The following is a 21,864-nucleotide window of genomic DNA, read 5'->3' as shown; positions in this document are numbered from 1 at the left end:
ACCAAGGGGCCAAAGGCCAGCTGCGACTGATTGACAGGGCTGTATATAATGCAAGTGGGCCACACACAAAAAAAATATAGATCACAAGAACAAGATTAGCTCTCAAAAGAGCTGTTGAGGGGTGCTTTTTTAGCAATACAAATCAGCAAGGAGCAAGCTAACAAGCCTACAAGAGCCTAACTAAGCTTTCCCTATGTGAGTCTGCAGCAGCTGTCCCTTCTCTAATTACTGCAGGCACACAAGTGAGTAAAATGCCTGACGCTGCCTGACTTTTATAAGGGGGGGAGGGCCTCCAGGGGGGAGTGTAGCCTGATTGGCTACAATGTACCTGCTGACTGTGATGTACAGGGTAAAATTTGATCCAAATGATGTAGTATAGGAGGCGGGTCGAACCACCATAAAGTTCTCATTCATTCGTGAATGCGAACCACCGGAGGTCGCGCGAATAAGTTCGCAATCGAACCGTTCGGGCCATCTCTATTTTTTATCTACTTTTTGGTACTTTTCCCATTGCAAAGTGCTAAAAAGTTATTTTAAATTGAAGTTGAAAAATTATCTTCTAGAAGAAAACTCAGGTGAAACAGTTAATTGCATACAGTATGGCCCCAAGTCGGGTAAGAGGTACTATAAGGGAGGCAATATTCTATGCAGGAGATGTTAAAAATGGGACAATTGGTGCTTTATAGGGAATGCAATATAGGGTATATTATTATCTACAAGGAGAAACTATGCAATACTATAACTACTATAGTATACTACTAATATATATATATATATATATATATGTATATATATATATATATATATATATATATATATATATATATACATACATACATACATACATACATACATACATACATACAGTACAGACCAAATGTTTGGATACATCTTCCCATTCAAAAAGTTACTTCATTTTCATGACTATGAACATTGTAGATTCATACGGAAGTCATCCAAACTATGAATTAACACATGTGGACGTATAGTACATAACCAGAAAGTGTGAAACAACTGAAAATATGTCGTATTCTAGATTCTTCAAAGTAGCCACCTTTTGCTTTGATTACTGCTTTGCACACTCTTGGCATTCTCTTGATGAGCTTCAAGAGGTAGTCACCTGAAATGGTCTTTCAACTGTTTTGAAGGAGTTCCCAGAGATGCTTAGCACTTGTTGGCTCTTTTGCCTTCACTCTGCGGTCCAGCTCACCCCAAACCATCTTGATTGGGTTCAGGTCTGGTGACTGTGGAGGCCAGGTCATCTGGCGCAGCACCCCATCACTCTCCTTCCTGGTCAAATAGCCCTTACACAGCCTGGAGGTGTGTTTGAGGTCATTGTCCTGTTGACAAATGATGGTCCAACTAAACACAAACCGGATGGAATAACATGCTGCTGCAAGATGCTGTGGTAGCCATGCTGGTTCAGTATGCCTTTAATTTTGAATAAATCCCCAACCGTGTCACCAGCAAAGCACCCCCACACCATCACACCTCCTCCTCCATGCTTCACGGTGGGAACCAGGCATGTAGAGTCCATCCGTTCACCTATTCTGCATCACACAAAGACACGGTGGTTGGAACCAAAGATCTCAAATTTGGACTCATCAGACCAAAGCACAGATTTCCACTAGTCTAATGTCCATTCCTTGTGTTCTTTAGCCCAAACAAGTCTCTTCTGCTTGTTGCCTGTCCTAAACAGTAGTTTGCTAGCAGATATTCTACCATGAAGGCTTGATTCACACAGTCTCCTCTTAACAGTTGTTCTAGAGTTGTCTGCTGCGAGAACTCTGTGTGGCATTGACCTGGTCTCTAATCTGAGCTGCTGTTAACGTGCAATTTCTGAGGCTGGTGACTCGGATGAACTAATCCTCCGCAGCAGAGGTGACTCCTGGTCTTCCTTTCCTGGGGCGGTCCGCATGTGAGCTGGTTTCTTTGTAGCGTTTGATGGTGTTTGAGACTGCACTTGGGGACACTTTCAAAGTTTTCTCAATTTTTCGGACTGACTGACCTTCATCTCTTAAAGTAATGATGGCCACTGGTTTTTCTTTATTTAGCTGTTTTTTTGCCATAATACAAATTTTAACAGTCAATTCAGTAGGACTATCAGCTGTGTATCCACCTGACTTCTCCACAACGCAACTGATGGTCCCAACCCCATTTATAAGGCAAGAAATCCCACTTATTAAACCTGACAGGGCACACCTATGAAGTGTAAACCATTTCAGGTGACTACCTCTTGAAGCTCATCAAGAGAATGCCAAGAGTGTGCAAAGCAGTAATCAAAGCAAAAGGTGGCTACTTTGAAGAACCTAGAATATTACACATTTTCAGTTGTTTCACACTTTTTGGTTATGTACTATACTTCCACATGTGTTAATTCATAGTCTAGAGGAGACATTATTTTCTGTAGGGAAAATACTTTTTTAATTTTCTTTTTGCTATCTTATTTGGTGCACTGCTTTATGGTCAGTGTTGCTCGCAGATCTTTTCCAAAGTAATTTTAGCATTAAAAATGGCATTTTCCATTTCAAAAACACTTTCACGAAAAAACATGGCATTTTCACAATATGGCAAAAAATTAACAAAAATGCAAAAAGTCCTTATTTTTGCAGCAAAACATGAAGTGAAAATTTGTAAAAAATTCTGAAAATCACACACTTATAACAAAATTATTTTTGATGCCACTTCACTCGCATTTAATGTTATTTTTGCGAAAATGAATGCAAAAAGTCTATTGCATTTTTACTCATCACTGTTTGTGGTGGCTTTTTCCTTAAAAAATAAAACAATCTGCACAACTCTATGAATAATCATAAGCCAATGCTTTGAACATATTATTCCCTACCATTACTATGTAGCTAAAAAGCAATCATTGTCAGTGTTCAGTCTGGATAAGAAGATGCTTCATTCTCTTTTATCCTCTACAATGAAATATTTTGGTAGAGAAGCATTTCATTCTGAAAAAAAAACATGATTCCAAAATGTGCTAGAAGGTCCACAGGTGAATGCTGAAGGGAAAAGGGGAGACGCTTAATTAACACATAAACTTCCATGATGTTCTCAAACTGCTCAGAATCTCGAGCTGCTGAAGAAATGAAGATGAGTACAATAATCAGGCAGGAACGTTGGGAAAAGCTGGCAACCAGAAAAAAATATCATTCTGCTTATTGCCGCAAATGTAACTTCATTTACTGCAATACACTGGGAAGACTGAATGAGTCCAGCTGTAAAGTGTGTTTCAGAGGGAACTTTGAATAGTGCGTTCTCTGACAGTAAACTGTACCATTAGATTAAGGCCTCTTTCACACCAAGACGTTGTGTTTTAAGGGACGTTCAGGTTGCATAACGTGCCCCTAACACAACGCATGGTGGTGTTGAAGTTGGACGTCAGATTGAGCCGCGTCATGCGGTTCTCAAAGCAGCCGCTGCAGGATAGTGATGGGAAATCCGGATCTTTTTAAGGATTTGGATCATTCGAATCGGATCATTGAAAAGATCCGGATCTTTGAACCAAATCATTTGAATCATTTTACTAGGGAAGCAGACTGGGTGAAATGACTAGCAGGACACGACTTTCCCTACACTGTACATTCTGTATGTTCCTGTTTCTTCCAGACAGACATCCACTGTGAACCGAATCTTTCCTTGTGATGATCCGGATGATTCGACTCACAAAAAAGATCCGGATCAAGATCCAGATCCGGTTCATGATCCAGACAACACTACGAGTCCCACCACGAGTCACCACAGTGCAGTGAATATTAATTAGCCATGTGGCTTAGTCAATGAGCATGAGCAAACAATCTAAAGCAGCTCTATAGGGGTATAACGTACAGCATGTTGCACTTTCATTTAACGTGCAGCGTTATAATCTAACGCAACGTGTGCACTGTGAACAGCACATTGATTTTACAGTGCTGTGAGTTAGGCTGCGTTACTGGCTGCGGTAACGTGGGACTTTAACGTCCCACTGTGAAACCAGCCTTAATCTATCCTTTCCATAGCATGCTTCAGGAGTGGAATTAAGTTTTCTTACCTCGGCTGTCATCGCTTCATAAGGCAAGTAAAACAGAAAGAAAAAAAACAACATTCTAAAGATCTATTTTTGTATCCAAATAAATCACTGTTAGGCCAGAAACCCACTAGGGGTGATTTTCTGGGCATTTTGCGATTTGAAAAGCTCTTGCTAATGTAATGCTATGGGTGTGATCCCACTTGAGCGATGTGATTTTATAAAAATCCCCCATAGCATTGCATTAGCAAGATCTTTTTCAAATCACTAACGCTTAGAACAGGCTGCTAGTGGGTTTCTGACCTTACTTGACCTCGGGGCCCCATTCACACTGGAGCATTTTAATAGCAGTTTCAGCATCACTTTCAATCTCTGGTGATTGCCAGCATTTCGAAAGTGCTACTGCGATGTAAAGTGTATTGCAGTGTTCTCATTGTAGCGATTGTCAGAGATTAGCTGAAATCGCAAACGCGGTGCATGCAGCATTTTTTTAGCGATTGTGTTTCAATGTTAAAGAATCACAAAGTACAATTGCTCGAAAAACTGCTTTCCCACTGTGAAGATGCGCGGAAGAGCCACCGCCATGAGTCGGGCGGAGGCGGCTCTTGCCGCGCACAGCACGGCAGGGCACGGGGAGGCAGCCGCCTCCACTCAGTCTGAGGCGGCTGTCCCCGTGCAAGGCATGGCAGAGCGGGGACGCGGCGGCTGGGACACATAGTCCCTCCAGGTTTAGAGTGACGCGCGCGCGCACTCAGGCAGGGAAAATATAGCAGTCAGAAGTAGTCAGCTGACCAGGCTGGTCAGCTGACTCTGGCTCCACTCCTCATTGGTCCAGCACTTAGGGAGGTGCTGGAAGATGTTTGTGTATATATACTGCTAGCTGGTCATTTCCCTGGTGTCTGGCGTTGCGAACACATACGTGGGAGCACTCAGACCTGTAGTCAGATCCTTAAGTGTGCCGGGACCAGCTGGAGCTGTAATCCTACACTTAGCTAGATTCTGTTGATAGCTAAAGTACTAGTTTGATTGTGATTATCTGTTATGACTTTTTGCCTGCCTGACTATCCTCCTGAACTCCGATCTTGTACCTTGATATTTCTGATAATCTGTTGCCGAACCCCGGCTCGTCCTTAGACTCTGTTTCTGCCTCCTAATCTTGTACCTCAATATTTCTGATACCCTGTTACCGAACCCTGCCTGTACTTTAGACTCCGCCTCCGCCTACTGTATTTGTACCTTATCTGTCCGTGTGTTAACGACTTGGCTTGTCCGACCTCGAGAACCGACCTCACTGTTGGAGGCGGTTCCCCATCCTGTTAGTGACACTTCCTCCAGAGTGTCACTTTCAGACAATCCTTCCTACTGTCAGCCTGACTCCTCCCGCCTTGGAGGGTTCAGGTCTTCGGAAGGAATCCGTGCAGTACTCCTTCCTGCACTGAGGCCTAGTCCTCTAAGTGTTACTGTTACACCAAACACTACACTCTACTCAGGTGAACAGAGGTTAGCTGGTATATCGGATTATCGGTGATACTGCAGATCACTTATAATCTGGTATACATCTGTATTCCCAGTGATTCTGCAGATCACCGGTAATCAGATCCTCTCTGTGCTTCACCGATCGTTACACCCATACAGTGAAAAATAGTGGAAAAATTGCTTTGCAAAATGCAAGCGTTTTGTGATTCCCAGTGTGAATGGAGCCGGTCAGACAAACTTCTCCTTAGGAGGGTCCTACTTGGAATTTTTCAGTGCCCCGGAAATTGCATTCTCCATTAAAGTTTAGAAGGTTAATTAGATAGACAATCCCATCTGACTCATCTTTTACTAAATATGAGCCATAAAATTAGTTTCACTGAGGTTATCACACTTATAAGATAGCTAGGGATGCTCATTCCGATTTTGCAGATTTGGAATGTCTGTATTTCTGTGTAGAAATCTGCAATTTTGATCGGAAAAAGGAAATCAGAAATCAGATTTCCGTGGAAATACCGCATTAACGCAACCCGGTAATTATAGTCCAATCACAGAATTTTAAAGCATTGGACCAATCAGAGAATGCAGAGGCAGCTTGGAAGTATTTAGCTAATCAAAGTATGCAAAAAAGGACCTAAAAATGACTCCTTGGAAATCAGAAATCGGAAATCTGTGGAATCATTAATGGGCATTGGTGGAAATCAAAATTTCTGCAGAATCGGAAATCAGCATTTCTGACCATCCCAACTTGTTAAAGTAGAATGAAACTCAAAATTGTATTTTTGCTCTATAACCTTAAACACAGGAAAAAAAAAAGTATTAAACGCTATAAGACTAGTCTTAAAGAGGAACTGATAGCCAAACTATGCCAGAAAAAAAAAACATATGTAAGTAGATAAGTACTTGCTCTACTTACATAACAGATGTATTGCACTGTCCACATTTTGATTTCAGTGAATTTTATATAATAAATTCAGAGAATTTTCACCCCTGGCAGGGGCCATCTTGGCTAGTCCCTCCGGCTGAAACCAATTGTTATGTCATTTCCTCCCTTATGGCATCCCCCCTCCTCCCCTATGGACTTGCTCCCCAGACTGCACTTAGGGCAGCATGGTCTTAAGAAATTAATTTAAATTAGAGCCTTTGGAATTAATACTCTTTCCATACATCCCCCGTGGCATTTCCACTCCTCCCCGCAGCATTACAGATCGAAGCAGGGAGGAATTAAAGGGAAGGTCCAAGCAAAAAAAAAAATGAGTTTCACTTACCTGGGGCTTCTACCAGCCCCATGCAGCCATCCTGTGCCCTCGTAGTCACTCACTGCTCCTCCAGTCCCCCGCTGGCAGCTTTCTGACCTCGGAGGTCAGGGCCGAATTGCGTACATTTTTACACATTCCTGCTAGTGCAGGAACATTAACACATACATTTTTACGCGTTAGTGGTGCAACACGTAAATTTTTGTTCCAGCACTAGCTGGAATGCGTAAAAATGTATGCAATGTGGCCCTGACCTCCGAGGTCAGAAAGCTGCCAGCGGGGGACTGGAGCAGCAGTAAGTGACTACGAGGGCACAGGATGGCTACATGGGGCTGGTAGAAGCCCCAGGTAAGTAAAACTCATTTTTTTTTTTTTGCTTGGACCTTCCCTTTAAGGCAGCGCACACAGACTCAACCTACTCATGGTTCCAGGCACTGAAGTTCCCATCTAAACTCTGCAAATAGAAAGTTAACCATCAGCTAGGCAATTCTTTTTTTACGTGATTATTAGTTTTATTAAAGGGCCACTATTGCAAACAAATGTAAAATACATTTGAACACATACAAATAAGAAGTATGTTTCTTCCAGAGTAAAATTAACCAAAAATTACTGTTCTCCTATGTTGCTGTTACTTACAGCAAATAGTAGAAATCTGACAGAACTGACAGATTTTGGGCTAGTCCTTTTCTTCGTGGGGGATTCTCAGCATGGCCTTTATTCTTCATAAAGACACTCCTTGAAAAAGAGACAAAGATGCTGACCAGCCTTCCTGCTCACTGCACACTGCCATTCACTAACTGCAACTGCCATTCACTAAGTACTTTTGACAATAAAGTAAACCCTGACAATCCCCCATGAGGCGATGGGCTACTCTAAAACCTCTTAGTTCTGTCAGATTTCTACTACCTCCTGTAAGTGACAACAACATAGGAGGAAAGTAATTTATGGCTCATTTTACTCTCGAAGAAATGTACCAGTACTTCTTTTTTGAATGTATTTACATGTATTTTAAACTTTACGATTTTCGTGATAGTGGTCTTTTGAGGTTAACATATTTGATAAAGATACTTGAGGTATAATTTAACAAGCCCTTGGCTTGTAGTGGCTGCAACTGATAGGTTGGATGCCAATCAATTTTGCCCACTAAGAAGCAGCCATGATACTCAAAAATCGGAGACTGCTGCATCTTTTTGCTCATTAGTAGTAAGAAACCAGTCCCTTCTGTTTAATTCATCAAATAAATGTTTGGTGGCCATGCGGTGCCATGTTAGGTTTTAACAATAAAGATTAAAAAAAAGTGTGATTTATTCCCTCTTCCCAACCTCTCTTTACTTGTTTTTCATCCTGTAGGTTGATTGGCCAGGAATGAGGACGGAGTGATTCAGGCAGTACTGCAGTCAAATAGATCTACAGGCCTGCCAGGGAACTGATATTGTTTATTATTGTCAGATCTGCCAAAATTAGAGATGGCCCAAACAGTTCACTGGCTAGCAGTATTCTTGCGAACATTTGGCGTGTTCGATTCGCCTCCTACACATCATCATTGAGCTAAACTTTGACCCCTTACCTCACAGTCAACCGACACATGGCAGCCAATCAGCTAGCACTCCTTCCTGGATCCCCCTATCAAAAAGCAGTTGCAGACAGTTGCCATATTGCAACAATACTGCTGGCTGCTGACTTTTAGTGAAAGCAGGGTCACACTTGCTGCAGATAGGTAGGGGAAGTATTAGCTAGGCCTGTGTTCTTGTTCCTTACTTGCTGTGAAAGCACTCCAAACAAACCTTTTGAGGGCTAGCGCATTGCCCTCCTGTTTTTTTTTGTTGTTGTTGTTGTTTTTTTTTTTGTGTGACACTACACAGCCCACTGACACCCAGAGCTGTGTGCATTCAACAGATTTTGCCTCATTAAGTTGCAGGCACAGAACCACTCCAGTGCATTATTATTTCACTGTATTCTGATAGTACTATTGCATTTCTCTGTGTGTGACACTCCACAGTCCACTGACACCCAGAACTGTGCATATTGTGATTTCTGCCCTTTAGGGATTAAAACCCAACTTTGCGTCAACTCTTTAATTTTTGGTGAGACTTTTGGCATGGATCCACCTCTGGCATGCCCCTATCCAGGTGTTAGACCTATTGAAACAACTTTTTCATCACTTTTGTGATCAGAAACAGTTTTTGTAAGTTTTAAAATTCGCTTGCCCATTGAAGTCTATAGCGCTTGCCATATATGCCTGTTAGCGAACATTTTGCTGAGGTTCGCAAAAACAAACTTCGCCGTTTGCAAATACACAAATTCTATGTTCGCAACATCTCTAGACAAAATTAGCTGCATGCTTGTTTCTGGTGTCATTCATACACTACTACAGCCAAATAGGCCTGCAGGGCTCCCAGGCAACTGGTATTGTTTAAAAGGAAATAAATATGGCAGCTTCAATATTCTTCTCACTTCAGTTTTTTTTAAAGAGTCTTTAAGGCTGCTTCCACACAGGGACGTTACAGGCGCACATTAGTGCAGCCTGTAACGCTCCCCCAACGCACAGCAATGTAACATAAGTGGGCTGTTCACAATGCCCACGTTGCGTTACATGTAACGCTGCACGTTGTAGTGAAAGTGCAGCATGCTGTGCATTCTAGCGGCTATAGCCGCGTTAGACTGTTTGCACATGCTCAGTGGGGGGCGGAGAGGAGGCGGGGAGATGCCGCTACAGTAGCCGCGCACATGGCTACTTAATATGCACTGCACTGGCGGCCACTGATTGGCCGGTGGGACCACCTGATGCGGAGTGTCTCGCTCCGCATCACGTGGTCCCGCCGGCCGATCAGCACCACTCTGGGAGACCTTATGTGGATAGAGCCGCCTAACGCGGCTCACTCTACCGTCCTTTCCCGCACAGCCATGCGTTGCGTTAGGGGCACGTTATGCGACCATAACGTCCCCTAAAATGCAACGTCTTGGTGTGTAAGTAGCCTTAAAGAGCATTTTCCCCATTTAGGAGGCCAAGGCTATATACAAAAGACCCCCTTAATAATGACAGTGCCTCCAGATATCAGCATTCTTCTCAGGGAAGTAATACAGAGATACTTTAGTACCCCTTAGGGTCTTGCACGCTGCATGTGATTCCGATTTTGACACAATTTTACATACAATTCTGATTTGTGTTTTTTAATCGGTACTGCATGCTGCATTTTTTCTGCATTTTTCTTCTTGTGTTGATAGCATCCAGGGAAAACCAGAATCGCAAATCGGAATCACAAATCCGATTTGCAGTGTGCAGGCCTCACACATTACCAAAAAATCTAAATGGACAAAATCAAAGCATTTTGTAAAATCATAAAGAAATGACAAAGGATAAAAATTAAAATTTTGATTAGTGTCCCATGTTTTAATTCAGGTTAGATTGAGGGTCCCAAAACTTTGTAATCCACTGGTGTCTTCATCTTTATTGTCTTTGTAGCTTCCCTGGATCAACAGTGAGGGGAGCCCCAACATCAGCATATTTGAATATCCTGCCAGGGCTTAACATTGGTCCATTTTGCAGAAAATATGGGAATCATTGATGGGAAATTCAGAAAAGCTCCATAGAGAAAATTATATTAGGCCCAGTGCACACCAAAACCGCTAGCAGATCCTCAAAACGCTAGAAATTTTTGGAGCAGAATTCAGAGCGAATCTAGGCATGTTTAGAGACTTTTTTTTAAACATGCCGAGCGTTTTTGGGAGCATTTTTGTGTAGCAGAGTACAAATATTGTTACAGTAAAAGCTGTTACTATGCAGCTTCTGCAACAAAAACGCCTGGAAAAGCGCTCTGATGTAGCGTTTTCCAGAGCGGTTTGAGCTTTTCCTATACTTTACATTGAGGCAGAAACGTTTCTGCAAACCGCAAAAGGGCTTAGACCCACGTTTGCGGTTTGCTAAAAACCGCAAACCGCCGGTGTGCACCAGCCCATTGAAATACATTAGCCAAGCGTTTTCCAAGGCGGAAGCGGTTTGCGGATCACTTCAAAAACCGCTCACTGTGCACCAGGCCTAAGTTCCAAGCTAAATGCTTGAATGAAAGAGGTTTTCAAATGCAAATCTTTGGACACTTTCAACTACTTGAGGACCGCAGTGTTAAACCCCCATAAAGACCAGGCCATTTTTCTTAATTTGGGCCACTGCAGCTTTAAGGGCTTACTGCAGGGCCACACAACTCAGCACACAAGTGATTCCTCCCCCTCTTTTCTCCCTACAACAGAGCTCTCTGTTGGTGGGGTCTGATCGCTCCCCCAGTGTTTATTTTTTTTTATTCTGAATTTTCCTTGAATTTTTACCTCCCTCCCACCCTTCCCCTGTCAGCCTATCAGCGCAAACGGCTGTGATAGGCTTCAGCCTATCACAACGGATCACTTCCCTGTGTCCCAGGGGGACAGCCGTGTCACACAGCTGTCCCCAGTACAGCGCTGCTGCAGATCGCAGCGCTGTACAATGGTTATAGACAGCGGTCGCCGCTGTGATCACCACTGGGAGACTGGCAGCCTCTCCAGCTAGCCACATAGACAGCCGTTCACGCCAATCAGCGTGCAGCGGTCCTGGGGATGCCGCACTACTCACGCCAATTGGCATTGAACAGTCAGCAAGTATTTAAATGATGTTTCCTGGCACAACAAGGGATAAAGAGCTAAAGTCTGACAATTTTTCCTTGAATATCTGTTTCTTGCTTACGCATTTCATATGTTCATCATCATCATGCAACACTTTCTTCCATCTGATCTTCCATCGTACACCTGTTAGTGTTTTAGAGAGTGATCACACCTGCATCTGCAGGAATGGCAGACAATTCCCCACAAGTGTTTTGCCGCACAACTGTGCATTTTGCGCATTAACGTGTATTTGTTTTTACAGTAGCCATAGATTTCAATGAAAAACCACATGCGTTGCTTGGGAAAGAAGTACAGGTTGTTTATTTTTTAACTCTATTATTATTATTATTTAGTATTTATATAGCGCCAACATCTTCCGCAGCACTGTACAGAGTATATTGTCTTCTCACTTAACTTTCCCTCAAAGGGGCTTACAATCTAATCCCTACCATAGTCATATGTCTATGTATGTATTGTGTAGTGTATGTATCATAGTCTAGGGCCAATTTAGGGAGAAGCCAATTAACTTATCTGTATGTTTTTGGGATGTGGAAACTGGAGTACCCGGAGGAAACCCACGCAGATACAGGGAGAACATACAAACTCCTTGCAGATGTTAACCTGGCTGGGATTTGAACCAGGGACCCAGCACTGCAAGGCGAGAGGGCTAACCACTACGCCACCGTGCTGCCCATATGCAGAATTGCATATGCCTTCGGAAAATGCAGCAACGCATGCGATTTTGCATGCGTTGTTTGTATGTGGCAAAATGCTGCAGATTTGCTCAAGTGTGGCCTTCCTTAGAATGTGTTTGGTCACAATTACAGAGCAATTTAATTGGTTCCAATGGGTGAACACGCATGGCCTTCATTTGCTTTGTGTAAGCTTTACAGCAGCTAGGTAAGTAACTGTCAAGCCTGCCTTGCAGCACCAAATTCTCAGGTTCAATCATCACCAAGTATTCTACCAGCATGATGTTTATATGTTCTCTATGTGTTTGTACAATCATTACCATATGCACTAAAAACACACTCACAGCAAGCTGGAACTCTCATAGCAATAATCACAACTAGGTTAAAAAACCGTACTTGGTTGCAAAAGTGGAGGATACATTTTTTTCTTTTTTTCACTCCTTAGTAGGGATGCTCATTTGGGTGCCTCGGAATTGAAATTTCCGCATTTCCAGTCAGAAATTAAAAAACGGAAATCTAATTTCTGAAGAAGTACGATTTCTCACAGCTCTGTAATTTTAGCCCAATCACAGAACTCGGAAGCGAATTTGGACCAATCAGAGAATGCATTTTTATGCAAAAATCAGATCACCATGGTAATTTTAGACTACAACCACATGATTTTCAATTTTTTTCTCATTTCTTTTTTTCCATTTCTGTTCTTTAAATTTTTTTTTTTGCATATCCTGGTTCAAATAATTTGTACTAAAATACTTCTCAGAAAACAGAAAATTGGCAAAACGGAAAATTGGAAAAACGGAAATTGGCATTGGATGAAATTGGAATTTCTGGGGAATTGGAAATGGACATTTCTGAGCATTCCTACCCCTTAGGCGCTGAAAAATATCTTTTCTAAATAAAATGAGAAAATATCTCCTGCGAGAAAACTCCAGAGAAAGGTTGTTGTATCAGTGACTGGTGCTGCTCGGTTTGAAAATTTTTGTCATTCTTTTGAAAGGGACGGTCCGTTTTCTTTTTCCAAAACAGAAGCTGGGTAGAATTTGCAAAACATCCATTAAATGATTACACACAGTAGATTCAGAGCTTCACTTTAACAGAAAAAAGTAAAAGAAAAACGTAAAGATGTCAAAAGTGAAAATAAATTGTGTCTCATCATTTCATCAATGGAATCCAGACATTTTTGGCCCCATGTAAGATGTCTTAATCCACAGTGCCTGGCTTCTCTATGATAGCGACTTGCTTCTTGCTAATTAAGAGTCTCACAATGTATCTAATGACCCAGTTCCATCACTCATTTCTCATTCAGGAATGTGGATGCATTTCATTTTTCTTAGTTGTCAAAGACATCATTGAATGTAAAGAGGAACACAAGTAGTTGTCACTACTGACAGATATGCAATTGCTTTCTAGAAATGATTACAAACACAAAAAAGTCCCAATCACTCCTCTGCAGCTGTTCCAGGGAAATCTTGTCTGTTAACCCTCGCTATACCAGGCAGGTCTAGCCAGATAGAAGTAGTAGAATGGTTCTCACAATAAAAACTACAGGGCCTATTTACTGTACATCTGTGTCAAAAATGTATTTTTATACAGAAATAATTACACTTTTTCAGTGGTCTCAGCTAATTGTCACATTCCTAAAAGTGACACTCGGCTTAAAGCGTACCTGAAATGAAAAAAAAAGTCAAAATAAACTTACACAGTTCATGCTTACCTCTCGCGTAGTCTGCTCATCAATTTCTTTCTCCTCTCCTGCATCCTGTTTGCCCACTGTGCTCAATGGAATTCTCTGTACTCCATTTACAAAATGACAATGACCCTGTAACAGCTTCCGAGTCATCATACTGTTAAACTGTAATATTGCCCACTTGAGCCATAGGGAAGCATAGACATCACCTTGCACATCAGTTGTCCTTTCAGCTACAACTGACAGCAACTAATATATTTCAGTTCTGACAAAATCTTGTCAGAAATGAAAGGGATCATTGTTAGAAGAAATGGTGAGCTTCTGAGAGGAACTGGTGGAGAGTTACGTTTGTAATATTCATTTGCAGGTACATCATGGTTTTATTTTAAATAATTTTATTCCGTTCAGGTTCAGGCTTCACCTGTTTCCTGATACTGCCACTTTTGCCAGTAATTGGCATTAAAGGACAACCAAGGTGACGTGAACATGATGAGATAGACAGTGTAAAGTGCCAAACACACAAATAACTAGGCTGTGTTCCCTTTTTATTTCTTTGCCTGCAAGAGTTAAACATCAGGCGTGCAAGTGACAGTCTCTGTCTGCGTCGGGACCAGGTCATACTGGGTCAGACTATAGCATAACCCTCACTGATAAGCAATTACAGCCATAAAACACTTTCCTGTTCGTAAATGGTTTCTCAGAGCAGGAAAGGGAAAAAAAGGATCAATAATTCATAGATTTGAGCTCTAGCACACTTCAATGAAGGTGTCAGAGACAATAAAACAGTAAAAAACTAGATTTAAATATGAAATAAAACAACGGGATGTCTAAAAAAAAGTCATTTTTAGGAGACTGAGGATAGATACAATTGTTTTTCTCATCTGTTTATTTTCACATCAGATCTCAGATGTCTCTTTAGTAGCAATTGCTTACATTAATAAAACAATGTATCATGATCACCTGCTGGTAGTTATAGCCAAACAGAATACTCAACAGAATACTATTAGCTTCAATGGGGCAGAGAGAAGAGGGTTTTTTTTTTTGTTTTGTTTATTTGGGTTTTTTTTTTAAACACCCTTTTGCCTCCAATCACCCCTTTAGTAAGCAGCACCATGGCCAATGAAGATTTAAATGCAGACTTTTTTATTTTATTTGATGAATGGTGATGCCTCACTTGCCAAATTAGAGGCACAATTTAAAGTAGATCTGAACTGACGATAAACTTAATTACAGGTAGTTGTATGTGTAGTAGCAATACTATATACAGCTCCATACTATTTGTTTTTTTCAATGTCAGACTTTACATTTGATCTCTGAAGTGTGCTTAACAGCCATATCAATGTGATGTTAAATTTAGTTCATTCAGCTCCCAGCTAAAGGAAATAATTAGCTTCACACTTTTTAGCACTATTCTGTTATCAGGATTATTTGCTCAGCCAGGTAAAAGTGTTTTAGTTTCTAATTGTTTTTCAGGAGCCTTTGCCTTTGACTGCTGTTTGACTATCTAATTTCAATTACTAAAACAATGCTTTATTAGGCCTTTGCAATGAAAAAAATAAATAAAAATAAAGTTTGCAGACAGCTGTTTCAGGCTGTTTTGCCCCTATCCACTTAAACTGCTAACAATTCTGGTAGCTTCACATAACTTAGAGCAAAACTGAGAAATTCAAATGGGTTTCTCAGGGCCCCATACCTATAATTTACATATTTTCAATAAAAAAAATGCATCCCTCGCAAGAAAGCCTTACTTTAGCAGTTCCAATAAATACCATGAAGCTGCTATTGGAACCCTGTGTGTGAGTGCAATTAAATAAAGTATTAGTCAATTGACTTGCAGTACCTCTACAGTTCTGTAGATTGATACAGATCATATATATCATATATAGATAATTGGTCATTTTGCAATTTTTTATTGTGATGTTCATAGCTATTTTTGATAAGTGTAAATTATGCCCATAATAAATGAAACTGGGAGGAACCCAGCAAAATTGCCCAGAGTGCTAAAACACCGCAGGGCTATCACCACTTTTATAGGAGCCATATGCAATCAGTACTTTTGGATGAAGTCAGAAGTATCATTTACAAGCTGAATTATATATTTTTTTCTGGTAAATTAATCCACTCTGTTAAATAAATCAGCCACAGCTGGGCTATAAACCAACAGCTTTAGATGTACTGAATGAATAAAAAAAAACAACACAGTGCCTACAAATAAAAACTCCCAACTGGAAATCGGAACTGCAATAAAATTCCCAGTTTGTTGAGATTAAAGTGAACCTCCGGACTAAAAACCGACTCAGCAGCACTGAAAAGGCTTTGTGTTTCTTTAACAGTTTCACAGCATCAGAACTTTGTTTCTCTTATACAAGCCTCATTTTTAGCTGCACAGAAGAAATCTGCCCGGGCTTTTTTCCCCTGATGCTGTGCAAAGCATGATGGGATTTCTGATTTTGTTGTTCTCGTTCTGCTGTTTTGGTGCAATTTTTTTTTCTTACATTTTGAATTTGACATTTGAAGTCTAGCGTGTGCAGCTGGGAGGGGTTATCAGGACACAGGACAGCTGGAACTGTGTCTCCTGCTCCTTGTCACCTCCTTTCAACCAAAAAGATGGCTGCCCCCATGACAAAGATGGCTGCCCCCATGAATCACAAACATTTACCTGTTCTTTTAAAACAGGGTGGGTAAGAGATTATATTACCTATCTATTCTAAGTAACATAACTAATGTAACTTGATGACAGTATGTTTATTTAGGCTGAAGTTCCCCTTTAAAGAATGTCTGAAAATGGAAGATGAATCATTCTAAATGAACCATATCAAAGCAGTTACAAAGCTAGAGGAGGTATTATTCATCAGCAAACATTGATGGTATATATATCTCCTATGCCTAATAAGTTACAAGGTTGCAGAGAAAATGTTTCTAAATCAGTATGGATCAATGAGAACACCCGGTGGCTGGAATGTCTAGAAACACACACAAAAAAAAAAATTGAATGGTCCTTATTTTTATAAGCAACCATACGCTGTCATCATATGCTGGCAAACAAATCTATATATGTTCACCTCTATGAAGGCCATCCAGAAAGTAACAGACATTTGCTTTTATCCACCACACAAGGTATTTTTTTCAGTGCTGTTCACCATGACTCTAGTGTTCACCCACTAGATTGTAAGCTCGCAAGGGCAGGGTCCTCCTCCTAATGTTTACTGTTTTTGTCACAATATGTGTGCTGCTTGGAACTCTGTTTTACAATTTGTTACTATATCTATGTTCCCCTTGTCATCTTATTGTGCTTTGTAAAGCGCTGCAGAATATGTTGGCGCTATATAAATAAATAATAATAATAATAAAATAATAATAATGACTCTCTCCTCTCTTTGCACCGAATCTCTCCTCTCCCTGCACCTAATCTCTCCTCTCCCTCTCCCTCTCTTGCCACGTGACTGCAGAATGCCAGTAACTGTTTGTTCAGCAGCATTAACATGAAGCCCACATCCCCAATCTCTCTAACCCATAGGTAAGGAGTGTGATGCTACTACAACAAAAGGATTGAAACCTTGTAATTGTATAGTATCAATACTTATATGATGTGATTATGTGGAGAAATAATCAGAAGATGCAGTGTCTAAAATAAAATACATGTAATTTTTCCTTTAACCTCTTGCAGACTGCTCCACGCCAATTGGCGTGAGCAGTGCGGCAGCCCCAGGACTGCTACACGCCTATTGGCGTGAACGGTCTTCTATGAGGCTAGCAGGAGATTGTGCGTGCATCTCCTGCTTGGGTGTGTGGAGCTCCGCCCCGCCTTCAGTCTCCGTGCGGCAATTGCTGCTCGGGAGACTATTAGATGGCGATTTTGCCATCTTTACACTTAGTAAAGCGCTGCAATCAGCAGCAGCGCTGTACTGGGGACAGCCGTGTGACACGGCTGTACCCCTGGGGGACAAGAGAGCGATCGGCTGTCATAGGCAGAAGCCTATGACAGCCGATCACGTGATTGGCCGGCAGGGGAGAGCGAGGGAGGGTAAGGTAAAAATAAACATTAGTAAAATTTATTTAAAAATTAAAAACATAAATATTTATATTAAAAAAAAGAAACAATGTGGGGGAAATCAGACTCCACCAACAGAGAGCTCTGTTGGTGGGGGGAAAAGGAAAGGGGAATCACTTATGAGCTGAGTTGTGCGGTCCTGCCCAATTAAGTAAAAATGGCCTGGTCACTAGGGGGGTTAACACCGCAGTCCTCAAGTGGTTAAATAAAAATGGCAGTTGCTTTCTGGATTACCCTCATAATTCCTAATCTCTAATATGACACCATATACATTACATGCATAACTATAATAGAACCAACTTTATACTATTTTATCTGTAGCTTTTACAATAATCTCAGTAATAACCAAAAATGTATCTGTAAAATTAGATTTTTTTTCCCCTTATTTTAGTTAATTTTCTTCCTCCTGAAAATGTAATTTTATCTACAAATTCCTGCAATTTTTTTCATACATAGAAGGGATATGCCTGTAAGGTCACCGTGAAAGCATCCAGATTTAATGGCAATCTCTTTTGAGTGATAAGTTAAATTAGCAGATGAATCTTTTATACTTTGCATAGGACAATTGCTATTAAAGGGTTTGGAAAGATTAGAAGGCAGAGTATGTGATATATTGGCTTCACCCCTGAATCCTTCCTGCAAGGTTTGATGTTCAAGTGTAAGGAACTGACAAACTGAGCAAACTTTACAGCCATTTTAATTCACTCATTTATATATTTATCTTAGAATAGAATGAGATAAGGTTTGAAAGGGATAGAAACTTTTTTAAACCTTAATTCTTTTATCAATAAATATTAATTGGGCCGAACGACTCGCCCGGCAATTTTTTTACGGTGAACAAGGGGTGTTCGCATTCGCCCCCCCTGAGGCGAATACATGGCATGTTTGACCCACCCCCTATACATCATCATTAAGCTAAACTTTGATCCCTTACCTCACAGTCAGCAGGCACATGGCAGCCAATCAGCTATCCTTCCCACCTGTACTGACTCCCCCCCCCTCCCACGCCCCCCCTCCCCCCCCCCTACCCCGCCACACACACACACACCTATCAGAAAGCCAGCACAGAAGCCATTTTGCCAAAAAAATATAATGTAGAAGCCAAAAAATATAAGAACTACCAGGATGATAATCAATAGTGGATTAACCTGCTGACCAATTAAGGACACCAGCAACCAATAATTAGATCACTGAAAAAAATAAAAGCAAAATATTGTTCATAGCTGGTGAACAAAGTAGGCCCATACTTTATTTATACATAATCGCAAATTATACACAAAGACAGGAGACAGCATGCAGCAGGATATAACAGCTAAAGAACAAAGGCTTCTACGAGGGAGTGCAAAAAGCCATACAAAAAGTTACCCATTCTGCATAGCATTGCAGGTGTAAGCTAAAGTCAACATACGAAGATGCAACAACCACATGCATCCCAGCATTCAATACAGTCCAGTGGACAAGATCCTTAATTTGCAACTTGCAAGTAGTCTAATCATAGTAGTTAATCATCCCATGGGGAAAGATAGTCTGCCAATATTATTATAATTATTTATGGGGTGCTAACAAGTTTGACATGACTCTAGTAGCAGCCAGAGGTTTCCAATCCACAGTGGACAGAAGGCAAAGTTTTAAGTAAACCTCACCTGCAGCTAGTGTGAGCGAGCGTTCCTGTGACGTGATTCCTTATCTGCGTGTTTCCTGTACCATTCTGTTGCTGACCTTGACCCGTCTGACCCGATCTGTTGCCGACCTCTGCCTGTCCAAGAATCTGATGCGTTGCCAAGCTCTGCTTAGTATGACTGCCCGATCTGTTATCGACCTCTGCTTGCCTAAGGAACCAACTCTTCACAGAATACTTGCCTGAGGAGACTCCAACCTGGTATCTTAGTCATTGCACCACCAGACTCAGCCTGTGGGGGCGCTTCAGTTTCTCATCAGTCACACGTCTCGGCATCACGTTACTGATTCTGTTAGAGCTCCTGCCCCGAATTAGCTGTTGGTCCCCTGTACACACTCCAGGGTAGTGATGCTCAAATACCCCTTTTTAAAATTCGAGTTTGGTCGAATTCGAATAGTAAATTATTCGAGGTCAGTCGAATATTCGAGTCGAATAATTTTTACTATTCGATTCGACCTCGGACTTCGAGCTCACTATTCGAGTCGGTATTCGAGCTAACTATTCGAGCTGACTATTCGAATTGGCCTTAAATAGCTTCCAACACTTGTTTTGAGGGTGAATGATGCAAGAAACATCTTTTTTTCCAAGTAACAACAGCAAGTGATTATGTGGGGATGTTCCTTTAAAAAAAAATGTGGAAAGAGAAGTTGTGTCCTTAATTTTGTTCAGTAGTGTTACTGTATATACTTGTTGTTCTTCTTCTTTATCTTTCTTCTTCTTCTTCTCGATCTTCTTCTTCTATATCTTCTTCTTCTTCTTCTATATTGTCTTCTTCATCTTCTTCTTCTTCTTCTTCTTCTTCTTCTTCTTCTTCATCTTCTTCTTCATCTTCTTCTTCTTCATCTTCATCTTCTTCTTCATCTTCATCTTCTTCATCTTCTTCTTCTTCATCTTCTTCTTCATCTTCTTCTTCTTCTTCTTCTTCTTCTTCTTCTTCTTCTTCTTCTTCTTCTTCTTCTTCTTCTTCTTCTTCTTCTTCTTCTTCTTCTTCTTCTTCTTCTTCTTCTTCTTCTTCTTCTTCTTCTTCTTCTTCTTCTTCTTCTTCTTCTTCTTCATCATCTTCTTCATCATCTTCTTCTTCTTCTTCTTCTTCTTCTTCATCTTCTTCATCTTCTTCATCATCTTCTTCATCTTCTTCTTCTTCTTCTTCATCTTCTTCTTCTTCTTCATCTTCTTCTTCTTCATCTTCTTCATCTTCTTCATCTTCTTCTTCTTTTTCATCTTCTTCTTCATCATCTTCTTCATCTTCTTCTTCATCTTCTTCTTCTTCTTCATCTTCATCTTCTCCTTCTTTTTCAATATCGTCTTCTTCTTCTTCACGTATTTCTCTTTTCAATTTTTTTTTTAAAGAAATGCAGCTATTTTTGAGCGTAACAAATAGCTGGTGGGCGCACGCATGTTGGAAGCGCCATTGTATGTGCTCCCTGGCAGTGGAAACACAAAGACAGCAGGAGGTAAATTCAGCAGCAGGAGGAGGAGGATGAGTGTGTGGCAGCAGGCAGTCAATGAGGCAGGCAGCTCGCCGTGACATAATAGCCCTGGTACCTAGCGGTGATACCAGGGCTGTAAATAAACACAACAGGAGGTCCCAGACAGCGGTCGTGCAGCCCACATTGTGTCCAATACACAACTGGGACAACACAGTTTTCAACCCGGGCACCTCAGAAAAATTAAACCTTTTTTTTTTTTTTTAATGGTTTGTTTGGTTTTGGTTTTGCAACCAATATAGCTATTGTTTGACGTAATAGCTGGTGGCAGAGTGGCAGCAGAAGGTAATTCTGTGTACCCTGGCAGTGGGAAACACAGACAGACAGCAGCAGCAGGAGGAGGAATGGAGGAGTAGGCGAGCAGCTATTGTTTGACGTAATAGCTGGTGGCAGAGTGGCAGCAGAAGGTAAATCATCTGTGTACCCTGGCAGTGGGAAACACAGACAGACAGCAGCAGCAGGAGGAGGAATGGAGGAGTAGGCGAGCAGCTATTGTTTGACGTAATAGCTGGTGGCAGAGTGGCAGCAGAAGGTAAATCATCTGTGTACCCTGGCAGTGGGAAACACAGACAGACAGCAGCAGCAGGAGGAGGAATGGAGGAGTAGGCGAGCAGCTATTGTTTGACGTAATAGCTGGTGGCAGAGTGGCAGCAGAAGGTAAATCATCTGTGTACCCTGGCAGTGGGAAACACAGACAGACAGCAGCAGCAGCAGCAGGAGGAGGTATGGAGGAGTAGTGTGAGTGTGGCAGCAGGTAGGCAGCCTGACATAATAGCCCTGGTACCTAGCGGTGATACCAGGGCTGTAAATAAACACAACAGGAGGTCCCAGACAGCGGTCGTGCAGCCCACATTGTGTCCAATACACAACTGGGACAACACAGTTTTCAACCCGGGCAC

The sequence above is a fragment of the Hyperolius riggenbachi genome, chromosome 11, assembly GCF_040937935.1.
Source record: "Hyperolius riggenbachi isolate aHypRig1 chromosome 11, aHypRig1.pri, whole genome shotgun sequence".
NCBI classification, from domain to species: Eukaryota; Metazoa; Chordata; class Amphibia; order Anura; family Hyperoliidae; genus Hyperolius; species Hyperolius riggenbachi.
This window is presented reverse-complemented; position numbering follows the sequence as displayed.